The sequence below is a fragment of the Rhinoderma darwinii genome, chromosome 3 (assembly GCF_050947455.1).
Source record: "Rhinoderma darwinii isolate aRhiDar2 chromosome 3, aRhiDar2.hap1, whole genome shotgun sequence".
Classification (NCBI taxonomy): domain Eukaryota; kingdom Metazoa; phylum Chordata; class Amphibia; order Anura; family Rhinodermatidae; genus Rhinoderma; species Rhinoderma darwinii.
Window position 1 is genome coordinate 69,556,625 of NC_134689.1, and position 15,010 is coordinate 69,571,634.

Consider the following 15,010-nt stretch of genomic DNA (forward strand, 5'->3'; position numbering starts at 1 on the left):
CATCTGAGGTGGGAGTGGGGGCTGTCTTGTCCTAGGGTACCAGGTCCCTCACCCATCTCCGCCCCTGTGCCTACTTCTCCAGGAAGTTTTCGCCCACTGAGAGTAACTATGATATTGGCAACCGCGAACTCTTAGCCATTAAATGGGCATTTGAAGAGTGGCGCCACTTCCTGGAGGGGGCTAGGCACCAGGTAACGGTCCTTACCGACCACAAGAATCTGGTTTTCCTAGAATCTGCCCGGAGGCTAAACCCGAGACAAGCTCGATGGGCGTTATTTTTTACCAGATTCAATTTTTTGGTTACCTATAGGGCTGGGTCTAAAAATATTAAGGCTGATGCACTGTCGCGTAGCTTCATGGCCAGCCCTCCTTCGGAGGAAGATCCTGCTTGTATTTTGCCTCCAGGTATAATCATTTCCTCGATCGATTCTGATTTAGTCTCTGAAATTGCTGCTGATCAAGGTGCAGCTCCCGGGAACCTTCCTGAGAACAAGCTGTTTGTTCCCCTGCAATTCCGGCTAAGGGTACTTAGGGAAAATCATGACTCCGCACTATCTTGCCATCCAGGCATCCTGGGTACCAAACACCTCATTACCAGAAATTATTGGTGGCCTGGGTTGCCTAAAGATGTTAAGGCCTACGTCGCCGCTTGTGAGGTTTGTGCTAGGTCCAAGACTCCCAGGTCCCGACCAGCGGGCTTACTGCGTTCGTTGCCCATTCCCCAGAGACCTTGGACACATATCTCCATGGATTTTATCACCGATTTGCCTCCATCCCAAGGCAAGTCGGTGGTGTGGGTGGTGGTGGACCGCTTCAGTAAGAGGGGTACAATTTGTTTCATTGTTTTGGAGAGCCTTATGTATGAAGTTGGGGATTGATCTGTCCTTCTCCTCTGCCTTCCATCCTGAAACCAATGGCCAAATGGAGAGGACTAATCAGTCTCTAGAACAATACTTAAGGTGTTTTGTCTCTGACTGTCAATTTGATTGGGTCTCTTTCATTCCCCTCGCCGAATTTTCCCTTAATAACCGGGTCAGTAACTCGTCAGGGGTCTCTCCTTTTTTTTGTAATTTTGGGTTTAATCCACGGTTCTCCTCCGTTTCACCTGGTAGTTCCAACAATCCTGAGGTAGAGGTCGTTCATCGGGAACTGTGCACAGTCTGGGCCCAGGTTCAGGAGAACCTAGAGGTGTCCCAGAGCGTACAAAAAACTCAGGCTGATAAAAAACGTTCTGCTAACCCCCTGTTTATGGTCGGGGATCTGGTGTGGTTGTCGTCTAGGAACTTGCGTCTCAAGGTTCCGTCCAAGAAGTTTGCTCCCCGGTTTATTGGGCCGTATAAGGTCATTGAGGTCCTCAATCCTGTCTCCTTCCGGCTGGAGTTACCCCCGTCTTTTCGGATACACGACGTGTTTCATGCCTCCCTCCTCAAACGCTGCTCCCCGTCCTTGGCTCCCTCGAGGAGACCTCCTGTTCCCATCCTCACCCCGGAGGGGGTGGAATTCGAGGTGGCCAGGATTGTGGACAGCAAGATGGTCCAAGGCTCCCTCCAGTACCTGGTCCATTGGAGAGGATACGGGCCCGAGGAGAGGACTTGGGTACCCGCCCGGGATGTTCACGCTGGGGTATTGGTCAGGAGGTTCCACCTGCGTTTCCCCAGTAAGCCAGGTCCACTTAGAAAGGGTCCGGTGGCCCCTCATAAAAGGGGGGGTACTGTAAAGGATCTGCCAGGCACAGCGGGGTTAACTCCCAGAACTAATCAGTCAGCACCTGAGAATACATCCCTGAGACTGACTCCTGCTTCCACCATTCAGGCTGGCAGGCTTAGGAGTGGGAGAGCCTATCGTAACCTGGCCAGACTCAGCTAGCTCCCGCCCTCGGTCTATTTAAGCCTGCACTTCCTGTCCCTCGGTGCTTGTTATTGCTTTTGTTTCTTTACTTGTGGTTCCTGGCCCAGCTACAGCTCCTGCTATTTTTGATCCTGCTCCATACCGACCCTGGCTTACCGACTACTCTTCTGCTTTTCGTTTTGTACCTCGCACACTCCTGGCTTGACTCGGCTCGTTCACCACTCTGGTTGCTCACGGTGTTGCCGTGGGCAACGGCCCCTTTTCCTTGCTTGTGTTCCTTGTATGTTTGTCGTGTTTGTCGTGCACTTACTGAGCGCAGGGACCGCCGCCCAGTTGTACCCCGTCGCCTAGGGCGGGTCGTTGCAAGTAGGCAGGGACAGAGTGGCGGGTAGATTAGGGCTCACTTGTCCGTCTCCCTACCCCCTGTCATTACAATATCCGAGCTCATGTCTAGCCAGAATATAAATAATCTAACGTGATATCATTTTCAACCACTAGGTGGTAATCATATCTCATTTACAGGAGGTCAAGAAATGAACCCCATGTCAATGTGTCAGGATAACCGAACCCCATTTCAATGTGTCAGGATAACCCATGTACCTATAGATTAGCCACTAAACGGTGATACCTCTCATATAAAGTATGGAGGATAGTCATAAGAAGATGACCAAAGAACCTTATTAGATACATAGACGACCATATGAAACCTACTTCTTAACAAAAACTGCAAATGACACAATATAATGTCCAATCTATTATTTATTAATTCTTAATAGTACATTCTGTCGCCAAACGAGAGCGTATCAGTATTGCTGTATTATTAGGTGTGGGCCGATGTCTACATCGTGATTGGTGGGTCAATACAAAGCGGCATTCCGACATCCCCAATGTAATGTCTATGGTCAGGGGCCATCGTTCAGACTTACCCTCTGACTGCCCCGGCCATGGACATCTGTCTTCTCGGTGTCAGCTCCCTCCAGGGAGATGCCAGCACTCACTTCCGGGTTCTCGGACTGTTTCCCGCAGGACGAGTGCGCCCGCACGTGCACGGCCTTAAGGGCCCAGTACACATCCAGCTGTCACCAACCAATAATTAGCCCAAATGGCTGCTGGACTATAAAAATGGGCTCTGCCCACTTGTTCCTCGCCTGAGCGTTGTTGTATACCTAAGTTTGTCTTGCAAATGGTCTCCCAGTGTTTCCTAGTTCCCAGTGTTACCCGTTCCTGCTGCCTGTACCCTGTATCCTGTGCTATCGTATCTGCTGAGAAAGTCAAGTCGTGTCTTCCGCTGCATCCACGGTGCCATCTGCTGTGAAAGTCAAGTCGTCCTCCCGCTACTGTCTACATTGCCTCAGGTACCCGTTTTGAACTATAGACATTGTTTTGTACATTGTTGGCCAGCTACTACACGGTACGGCCCAGTGGGTCCACACCCCCTTCCATGACAGTACGCTCAGGCCATGGACCCCACTGGCCAAGTCAAGGGCCGGTCATCCTCCTAAGCTATGCAGGCAGACCTGCAGAATGTGCAAGCACGACAGGATCACCTCCTTGTGGCAGTAGACTCCATGGTACAGCAGCTAGGGGCGCTAGCTACTTCCTTCACTGCTTCTATTCAAGCTCCTCCGATCGACCCTCCTGCTACACCTCCAGGCAACCCCAGTTCGGACCCTCGGTTCTCGCTGCCATTGCCACCTCGGTTCCATGGAGATGCAAGTTCGTGCAGGGGGTTTCTGAATCAATGCCATATCCACTTCACTCTGCACACCAGAGCATTCCCCTCAAAAAAAGCCAGGATCGCCTTCATTATATCTTTACTTGCCGGCAAGGCCCTAGCGTGGGCGAATCCAATCTGGGAACGACAGGGACCCGAGACTTCCAGAGGTTCATGCGGTTGTTCCGTTCTGTATTCGAGGAGCCTGGACGAGTCTCGTCGGCAGCCTCTACTATCTTTAACCTGCGCCGGGAGGATGCCTCCATGGGCGAATACACCATCCAGTTCCAGACTCTGGCAGGAGAATTGTCTTGGAACAATGAGGCCTTGGTAGCATCCTTCTGGCATGGCATATCACCCGAGATCAAGGAAGAACTGGCTGCTCGAGATCTCCCGGCTGCCTTGGACGACCCGATTCTACTGGCTACCCGAGTGGACATAAGGCTCAGGGAGAGGTCTCAAGAGATTCTACAGGAGTGACGGCTTCCTAGACTGGCACCCAACTTCCAGCTACCCCTCTTGCCTTGTTCTTCTGCTGCACCCGAGGTTCTGATGCAGGTGGATCGGCTTAAACTGTCCGTTGAGACCTTGTGGATCTTATTCAATTGCCCACTGTTTTGCTGGAGAGACTGTGACTCGTTGCATCGGTAGATGGACTGCCTTTGCCTGACCTAGTGTTGTCTGTGACCAAGCCATTAAGACTTCAAGTGGGAGCTCTTGATTCTGAGCTCATCTCCCTGTATGTCCTGTCCAAGGCCGTCAACCCTGTGCTGCTGGGTTTGCCTTGGCTCCGTCTACACGCCCCACATTTGGATTGGAACTCCGCAGAGGTTCTCCAGTGGGGCCCCAAGTGTCTCGACCGCTGTCTGGTTCATGTCCATCCATCCCAGCCTTCTCCGCATCAGTCGTTGGCAGGGTTGCCTCCTTGTTATTCTCAGTTCGCTGATGTCTTCAACAAGAAGGAAGCAGAGACATTGCTACCACATCGAGCATACAATTGTCCTATCGACTTGGTACCTGACTCGTCCCCTCCTCGTGGAAGAGTATACCCTCTCTCCTTGCCAGAGTACAATCTATGTCGGCTTACATTAAGGAGAATCTGGGGAGGGGCTTCATACAAAAGTCTTCATCCCCGGCCGGAGCCGGGTTTCTCTTTGTCAAAAGAAGGATGGAGCTCTTCGACCCTGCATTGACTACCGAGGTCTCAACCAGATCACTGTGAAGAACAGGTACCCATTGTCATTGATTTCGGAACTCTTTGATCGCATATGGGGGGGGGGGGGCGAACAAAAAATTACTAGCTAGACCTGCGGGGGAGGCAAACAATCTAATCTGGATCCGTCAGGGTGGCGAGTGGAAGACTGCATTTAACACACGTGATGGACACTACGAATATTTGGTCATGCCCTTCGGCCTGTGTAACGCAGTGTTTTAGGAATCTGTCAATGACATTTTTCATGATCTCATCTATGTCTGTGTTGTGGTGCATCTCGATGATATCTTGATTTTTTCCCCCAGACCTTGCGACTCATCAGGGTCATGTCTGCCAGGTGTTGCTTCGATTAAGGGAGAATCATCTTTATGCCAAGTTGGAGAAGTGCCTGTTCCATGAGAAGTCTCTACCCTTCCTGGGCTATATCATCTCTGATCAGGGTTTCAAGATGGATCCTGAGAAGGTCAAGGCTGTCCTGGAGTGGCCACGTCCCCAAGGCTTAAGGGCCATACAACGCTTCCTGGGATTTGCCAACTTCTACCGGCAGTTCATCCCCAACTTCTCCTCATTGACAGCCCCCATCTCTACCCTCACTAAAAAGGGTATGAATGCCCAAAAATGAACTCAGGAGGCTGAAGCCGCATTTAAAACCTTAAAACAGGCCTTCCCGTCAGCCTCTATTCATCATCATCCTGATGTATCCCTACAGTTTTTGTTAGAGGTGGACGCCTCCTCTGTTGGTGCTGGTGCACTGTTGTTCCAAAGAGGTTTAAAAGGCAAGACGGTGGTATGTGGTTACTACTCCGAGCTGTTTTCTCCCGCAGAGCGCAACTACTCGAGCTGGCCCTGCAGGAGTGGAGACACCTACTGGATGGCACAGCTCATGCTATACTGGTCTTCACGGACCACAAGAACCTGACCTACCTACAGACGGCTCAACGGCTGAATCCTCATAAAGCCAGGTGGTCATTGTTTTTTGCACGGTTCCGGTTCGAACTCCACTACCAACCTGCCGACAAGAATGTGAGGGCCGATGCCTTGTCTAGGTCATTTGAGACAGAGGACACTGTGGAGTCCCCACAGAATATTATCGATCCTTCCTGCATCTACTCTGTTAACCCTCTGCAGGTTAGAGACATTCCTCCGGCAATAACTTTTGTACATCTGGCTGACCGAGGAAGAATCCTTCCCTGGGGTCTCAGTTCCAAGCTGGCAGGTCACGCGGGTGCCCGTAAGACCCGATAACTTATTGTCATTCAGTTCTGGTGGCCGACGCTGCCCAAAGACGTCACGGACTTTGTCTCCTCCTGTACGGTGTGTGCAGCAAACAAAGTTGCCCACTCCAGACTAGACGGTCTGCTCCAACCACTGCCTGTGCCCGATGCCCCCTGGCGGCATATTGCTATGGACTTTGTCACAGATCTGCCTCTCTCTGTGGGATGCAGTGTGATCTTAGTGTTGGGGGATAGTTTTTCTAAAATGTCTCATTTTGTTCCCCTTACTGGCCTGCCTTCTGCTGCTCGACTGGTTGACCTCTTCATACAACACATCTTCCGTCTGCACGGGCTGCCTCTGCATATTGTCTCGGATCAAGGTATCCAGTTCACCTCAAAGTTCTCGAGAGCACTCTGCGGCCTACTCGGTGTAAAGTTAGACTTCTCCTCAGCTTATCATCCTCAGTCCAATGGACAAGTCGAAAGGGATAACAAGATTATGGAGAACTTTCTGTGGCACTTTGTCTCCAGACGACATGATGACTGGGTTCAGCTGCTCCCATTGGTGGAGTTCTCCTATAATAATCATACCAGTGAGTCCACCACCTCCAGTCCGTTCTTTATAGTCTACGGCCAACATCCTCGAATACCCCTGCCTGCCTCTACTATGTCCCAGGTGCCTGCAGCCGACTCTACCTCCAGGGACTTTCTGCAGATAGGGCAGCAGACACGATCTTCTATTCTGCTGGCGGTGGACCGCATGAAGAGAAAGGCAGACACTAGAAGACGAGAGCCTCCTCAGTTTCTTCCAGGTACGAAGGTCTGGCTGTCTTCCATGAATATCCGGCTGAGTGCGCCGTCCTGCAAGTTTGCTCCCAGGTTCCTTGGACCCTTCCAGATTCTGCTACAGATCAATCCTGTGTCAAACAAGCTTCGACTGCCTCCTACCCTCAAGATCCCTAACTCCTTCCATGTCTCCTTGCTGAAACCCGTGGTCCTGAACCGCTACTCCAGGACTCCTAGTTCCGCAGTGGCTCCTGGCGGTTCATCTGGAACTTTCAAAGTGAGGGAGATCCTGGCCACCAAGAAAGTGGGAGGAAGGACGTTTTATTTTGTGGATTGGAGGGGATTTGGTCCAGAGGAGAGGTCTTGGGAGCCAGAGGAGAACATCGATTCTACTGTCCTCGTGAAGAAATTTCTCTCCCGCACTGGGGGATACTGTAACGTCTATAGCCGGGGGCCGTCGTTCAGACTTACCCTCTGATGGCCCCGGCCATGGACATCTGTCTTCTCGGCGTCAGCTCCCTCCAGGAAGACGCCGGCACTCAATTCCGGGTCCTCTGACTGTTTCCCGCAGGGCATGCGCGCCAGCACGTGCACGGCCTTAAAGGGCCAGTACACGTCCAGCTGTCACCAACCAATAATTAGCCCAAATGGCTGCTGGACTATAAAAAGGGGCTCTGCCCACTTGTTCCTCGCCTGAGTGTTGTTGTATACCTAAGTTTGTTTTGCAAATGGTCTCCCAGTGTTTCCTAGTTCCCAGTGTTACCGGTTCCTGCTGCCTGTACCCTGTATCCCGTGCTATCGTATCTGCTGAGAAAGTCAAGTTGTGTCTTCCGCTGCATCCACGGTTCAACCTGCTGAGAAAGTCAAGTCGTGTCTTCTGCTGCATCCACGGTGCCACCTGCTGTGAAAGTCAAGTCGTGCTCCCGCTATGGTCTACATTGCCTCAGGTACCCGTTGTGAACTATAGACATTGTTTTGTACCTTGTTGGCCAGTTGCTACCCCGCTACGCGGTACGGCCAAGTGGCTCCACACCCCCCACCGTGACACCCAACCATGTGTGAATCTGGATTTAAAAATTTACAATAATCAGTGAACATAAATACCCATTAAAAACAAAAACATAATCAAACAGAATAGAATCTAGATGAAAGTACCAATTGTATACTCCAAATTTAAACCCTTCGATTGTAGACTGTCTAATTGGAAAATCCATTTTAGTTCTTTCTTTTTAAGAAGCCCTTGTCTGTCACCACCTCTTCGCAGAACTGGTACATGGTCAATAACCCTAAACCTCAACTGACTAACCGCATTCTTGAACTCTATAAAGTGTTTAGCCACTGGCAGATCAACTTGTTTCCTCCGTATTGTGCTTTTATGCTTGTTAATGTGATCCCTAACTCAGGGGCGTAGCTAGGGGGGGCAGGCGGGGCATGTGCCCCGGGCGCAACTTAGAGGGGGGCGCCAGCGCCACCTCCTCCTGCACTATAATTGTGCCTGTGTCTATAGGACACAGGTACAATTAGAAGCAATGCATAGCCGGGTACATTCCATTCCCGGCTATTCAGCTCTTTTGTACCAGAGAAGCGCTATCGCGATTCCGTCGATGAAAGGTGCTGAGTGACAGGGAAAGTCATCCTGCCCAGCCAATCAGCGCCTTTCATAGACGCTACGTTCAACCCCCAGGAGACCTGCGCAGAAGAGAGCCAGTCTCCATGGCTGCCGGACAGCGTGGGAGCGGGATTAAGGTGAGTTTAAATAGTTTATTTTATTGTAATAAAAAGTGTGTGACTTTATCTATGGGGGTGGCTTTATCTACGGGGGGGGGGGCTTTATCTACGGGGGGGGCTAGATCTACAGGGGTGGGCTAGATCTACAGGGGTGGGCTAGATCTACAGGGGTGGGCTAGATCTACAGGGGTGGGCTGTCTATGGAGCACTATATACAGTGGTTGGCTATACCTACAGGGGGCTATATACAGGGGTGGGCTATCTATGGAGCACTATATACAGGGGTGGGCTATATCTACATCGGGCTATATACAGGGGTGGGTTATCTATGGAGCACTATATACAGGGGTGGGCTATATATACAGGGGGGCTATATACAGGGGTGGGCTATCTGTGGAGCACTATATACAGGTGTGGACTATCTGTGGAGCACTATATACAGGTGTGGGCTATATCTACAGGGGTGGGCTATATCTACGGGGTGGGCTATCTGTGGAGCACTATAGGGGGAGCTATTTGTGGGATACTATATACAGGGGTGGGCTATATGGGGGCACTATCTACAGGGGGCATGGTGTGTGTGGCATGGTGTATGGTGCTATTATAATTAGAGGTGCAGTGTGTGAGAACTTTATCTTTATTTATAGGTGTAGAAATGTTTGAAAAGTGAGAAGCTGAAGACATCTGAGTGGCAAACTGCAGAAATGGGCTGTGACCGGGAGAAGTCATCATAGATGTCTGGACCGGATGGAGAAAAAGAACTAGAATCTGAGACGTCACCGGTGAGTCACTTAATGTAAATGTTTATTCTGCCTCTAATCAGTATTGTAGTCACTGTGTGATCTGCAGCGAGATGATGGGTGGTGTGATTATGATATGATTTATTTTTTTGTGAAACAGCATCTCCCAGCATATCCTTACCATTGTTCGGGCCATGCTGGGAGCTGTAGTTTTACGCCGTACACACCTATACTGCAGGGGATGCACTAAATTGAGCTGTATTTGTGCTGGTGTTGTATTTATGTACTGAGCTTGGTTCTGAGGCTGTATTTATGTAATGAGTTTGATTCTGGTGTTGTGTATAGAACTATATTGCTTGTAAAATGTACAAATGTTTTTATGCTCGAGTTACATAAAAAGAAATGCGGAAAAGAAATGACACGTCATTGATTGGTAGAGAAAACAAGCATGGCGAGGGGGAAGGAGATGTCGGAAAAGAGGTTGGGGGGGTCTTCATTAGTGGTTTCTCCCACATAGATGATACCGCATGGGCAAGTAATCATATACACTGCATAATTTGTAGCACAATTGAATATTGCTGGTATGTTAAATTTCCTCCCTGTTTAAGAGGTTGCCACAGCAGGAGCATCCTAGGCAAGAGACGGTGCTTTTTTAAGGGGAACTTAAGTCTGTACAGGTCCCCTAGTCACAAGATATCGGAGCGTACCATGGAGTCGTCACTCAAGTTTTTACCTCGACGATGGGACATAATAGGTGGTCGATTAAAAGATGATATATTCAGACTGCCCCTTTTGATCAAAGACCAATTTTTTCTAATAGCCTGTGCGAATAGACAACTCATGGGGCTAAAAGTAGAAAAAAAAGGTATTCTATTCAAATCGGTCTCTCTATCTTTCCTGATACGTAATGAATCCCGACTTGTGTTGCTAATCATATGTCTATTTTTTAAGACCAATTTTTTAGGGTACCCCCTGTCCAAAAATTACGATGCAATAAGGATTTTGGCCAGTACTGGCAATGATGGAACTTTTCTGAAAATTCACTGGAAATGCTTAAAAGGAAATGGGAAGGTGAGAGAAAACACTCTATTTCCCTTGATTTGCATATATTCACTCTCACAGAGTATTACAAAGTAATTAGAATACCCAGAGGGTTGAGACCACACTTAAAGAGGCTCTGTCACCAGATTTTGCAACCCCTCTCTGCTATTGCAGCAGATAGGCGCTGCAATGTAGATTACAGTAACGTTTTTATTTTTAAAAAACGAGCATTTTTGGCCAAGTTATGACCATTTTCGTATTTATGCAAATGAGGCTTGCAAAAGTACAACTGGGCGTGTTGAAAAGTAAAAGTACAACTGGGCGTGTATTATGTGTGTTACATCGGGGCGTGTTTACTACTTTTACTAGCTGGACGCTCTGATGAGAAGTATCATCCACTTCTCTTCACAACGCCCAGCTTCTGGCAGTGCAGCACTGTGACGTCACTCACAGGTCCTGCATCGTGTCGGCACCAGAGGCTACAGTTGATTCTGCAGCAGCATCAGCATTTGCAGGTAAGTAGCTACATCGACTTACCTGCAAACGCCGATGCTGCTGCAGAATCATCTGTAGCCTCTGGTGCCGACACGATGCAGGACCTGTGAGTGACGTCACAGCGTGATCTCTGGAGAACACGGCTGTGTCTGCACTGCCAGAAGCTGGGCGTTGTGAAGAGAAGTGGATGACACTTCTATACACAACGCCCAGCTAGTAAAAGTAGTAAACACGCCCCGATGTACGCACATAATACACGCCCAGTTGTACTTTTACTTTTCAACACGCCCAGTTGTACTTTTGCAAGCCTCATTTGCATAAATACAAAAATGGTCATAACTTGGCCAAAAATGCTCGTTTTTTAAAAATAAAAACGTTACTGTAATCTACATTGCAGCGCCGATCTGCTGCAATAGCAGATAGGGGTTGCAAAATCTGGTGACAGAGCCTCTTTAAGGCCTAATTTGCTTCCTAACAATAGCAATTCTGCAACAGGTTTGAAAGCATTTTGAATAAATATTCGTTTGATATAATGTTGCTTAACATTGAGTTCCTCAGTGAGGAGAGAAGGAATTGCGATTTGATTGCTCAAGATCTGGAGCGTCAATTGACCGACATCCTTACCAACCAAGATTGGATTACTTATAAAGGAAAAGCAGATCTACTTATGGATAAATTCCGTAAAGACATTGAACATGTTTGAATACTACAACATCTGCAGCTTAATGCTGGAGGAACTATCTTGAACTGACAGTAGATGGCGCTGTGTTAAGTGTTATTATCTGTGTGTAGCTCCTCTAGTGATGATGTGTATGTTATCTCTGGTATTCTCCATCTTGATATTGTTACTGATGTTGTTGCTGTTTGTCCCAAGTAAAACTAGTTTTATTCTCCCACAATGTGTGAGTGCTGTTGAAACCTGCAAATACTGCAACAGAACACACAAAAAGAACCAAATTGTTCAGGGATACAGAGGATTACAACAACGGGAACGTTTTTAACTGGCAAGGAAACTCTGCCCTCTAACATGAGACCATGTATCCAACAGGATGAGGAGGAAGAAGAGCACAACCCAGAGGACGCTCTAAACGGAGACCTAGAGGAAATTTTGGATTTACTACAGCAGAATCGGAATCTACAGACGATTCAAATATTAATACTAATGCCAATAGACAACCTTTTCAAGACAAAGGGAGGTCTGCCTCGCAGAGTTAAACATCAAACCAGAAGGGGCGGTTGGAAACATTGGCGGAGTACTCAAGAAGACCGATGTCAGACAGACGAGATTTATGGGCAAAAAAACTTCCGAATCAGATCTCGTGATTAACATCTCTTCTGTTCCGCTTTCCTCTGTAAAATTGAATATTTTGTCTAAATGGTTGTCTTTTTGTCCGATTTCTAACACCGATTGGTTCCAGATGGAACTTGATCTTTAAGGTTTTTTTCGCAGATTAAGGTTAAAATCATTCTTCTCCAGTGACATTGGCTCTTCTGATGCAGCACAACATAGTGGTAACGTACAAAATACAGCTATAGTTAACAATAGTATACACTGTTCCCCCATTACTTTGAGAGAAACAGGTTTACATGTTAAAATTAAGTTTCAGCCGCCAAAAGATAACCACTGCTTTGAGATATATATCAAGTTCAGACCCAATGTGACTGGAGAAGATCGCCAGATATTATCTGCATTGTCAACCAATAGTTCCATCACCATTAAAAGGGCGGACAAGGGGGGCGCCCTAGTGGTGGTGGATACAGATAAGTATGTTAAGGAGGTATGTTGGCAGCTAATGGACAACAATGTATATAAGAAACTACAAACAGATCCTACTGCTAGATTAAATAATACACTTAGATTGGTAGTAGAGGAAGCAAGGTTAGAGGGTATTATAGATCAAACTATGGCAGAATATTTAGTTTTGCCATTTCCCATTATACCAATTTTGTATACAGTGCACCTGCACGGTTTGAAGGCGCTGGTTATGTGCAGAAGCAATTTCTGCATAGATCATGTGCATAGTGTTATGTCAGTTGCCCATAATAAAGTCCATGAACCATAGGATGTGAGGGTAGCTAGTAGGGATATACCTCAAAGCCCATGTTGAATAAATTGGTTGGATCTAGAGTGATTAGGAAAATTGTACAATATAGCTGTTTCTGAATGACCACTGACCAGCGTAGGGACATGAGGGGGTCTCTTTAATAATGTATATCTGCCAGCAAATAGTACAGGAGACAATCTTAAGTGTGTAAAGGGAGTAAGAGAAGTCACATTATCATTGTGGTGTTAGAAAACACAGTTGCCAACAGTAATGCCCGGGTAGGGTATACATGAAACACACGAGGGATGGAATGCTAAAGACAAGGGGGGAGGGTGATAGTAATGGCCTAAATATCTTTGTTTCATCTTCCTCTGTGATATCCCTGCAGGGTATTCACCATCTTGCTCCACCCTCCACCACCTTACATAGAGAACAGGGGTAGGTCCTGCCTCCCCTCCATGTAGTCCTCCCAACCAGAGTACGGGCTGGAAGGCAAAGATGTCTGTTAGACACAACAACACACAACAGTAAGACAGCAATACATTTTTTGGGGATCACATGGTATCCTACATTCATATAAAATTCCTATTCAGACCCTTTGGGTGTATTGTTTCTAGTCGATGTATCCACATCATTTTTCTCTGTTTGGTACATCAACTGGTGTACTGTGTGACCTGCCTGGACAAAATGGGTTGAGACGGGGAGCTTTGTACATGGCCCAGCAGACAGTGTCACACATGATACTTAGATACAGGCCCTCAGCAGTAAGTTTTCCTTTTACTAACATATGTTCACCCCCCACCCCCAAAAAAAAATATGTGTGTGCGTGTATGTATATATATCAGCATATCTATAGCACTACAACCCTATAGCTGTGGATAGGATTAGATACAGTGGCTCAGCAGATAGTATCACACATGATAGGATTAGATATAGGGCCCAGCTCACTGACATTGCGGCTCCAGCGCTGGACCCAGGAAAGGCAAGAATAATAATTGTTTTGCATTTTTATGTGTTACAAATTTTTTGGGTGTATTTGTGTTTTTAGTGTATTTGTTGGACTATGTCAGATTCGAGGATTGCTTCGATTACATCTTTTTTTTATTCTCATTGAAATGGTTAATGAGGATTGTGTGGGCGATTTTTTTATTTAAATTTTTTTCTATGACTTATTTTTTTAGACGTTATTACTACCCTCTTAGTAATGTCCGCTGGCTAAATTGACAGAGTCCATATCTAAGGCGGGGCTTAGTGTTAGCCGGTGCAGAGGCTAACACTAACTCTCATTATTACCCCGGTACCCACCACCACCAGGGGTACCGGGAAGAGCTGGGTACGATCCAGTACCTGACCATCTGTAGCGTAGGTCGAGTACTTGGACAGCCGCAGGCTGGTATTAGGCTGGGAAAGGCCAAAAACAGTGGCCTTCTCACCCTGGTAATGCTAGCCTGCTGCTGCTATGTTGTAGGGTAGGCTTAGATACATGGTCAAACAGACAGCAACCCACATGGGCTTAGATACAGGTCCCATGTGTGATATGGTCTGTTGGGCTATGTATCTAAGCTTACCACATGTTTGGCTTAGATACAGGGCCCCAACAGACACTAATATAATACAGAATAAGATTACGGTCTGCTGGGCTCCTGTATTTAAGGCTACCTTGTGGTAAGCTTAGATACATGGTCCAACAGACTGTTGTCATTACTATAGTAACAGGGGCCCGTGTATTTTATGACATAGGCCCCAGTTACTATAGTAAGTTTCTATAGATGTGGTCAAAGTCACGACCACCGCCCGGTTGAAATCACGACCACTGCGACCCCTGTAGTGGCAGTCGTCCGGGGATCCGGCTTGGGCCCTGGAGGTCCGGTACTAGTGACGCCACTGGTGAGCAGCAAACTCCTCTCCATGTTTTCAATTGCCCACAGTATAGAAAAAGTTGCTCACTTATATCCACAATCTGGGTTTCCAAATGGGCAATTCTCACACATCCTGCACAGCAGTATGGTCCCTCAAATGGCTGCTCAAGGCTGTTCAAGGAGAGGACACATGGCACAGTATGTACACTGGGTAGCATTGGCAGCAATGAAGTTCATTGTGTCTAATTGTGATTTTACAATCAGTATACTGCTGTAGGGAAAAAATACACTAAACCCACCAAAGCAACAATTTCTTCTAAACTGACT

General features: G+C 47.5%; 1 protein-coding gene across 11 annotated transcripts in view; it reads right to left on the reverse strand.

Annotated features, from left to right (window-relative positions):
* Nucleotides 1-15,010, reverse strand: part of KCNIP1 (potassium voltage-gated channel interacting protein 1) — a 1,275,893-nt gene that overhangs the window by 906,500 nt on the left and 354,383 nt on the right. The window lies entirely within an intron of this gene.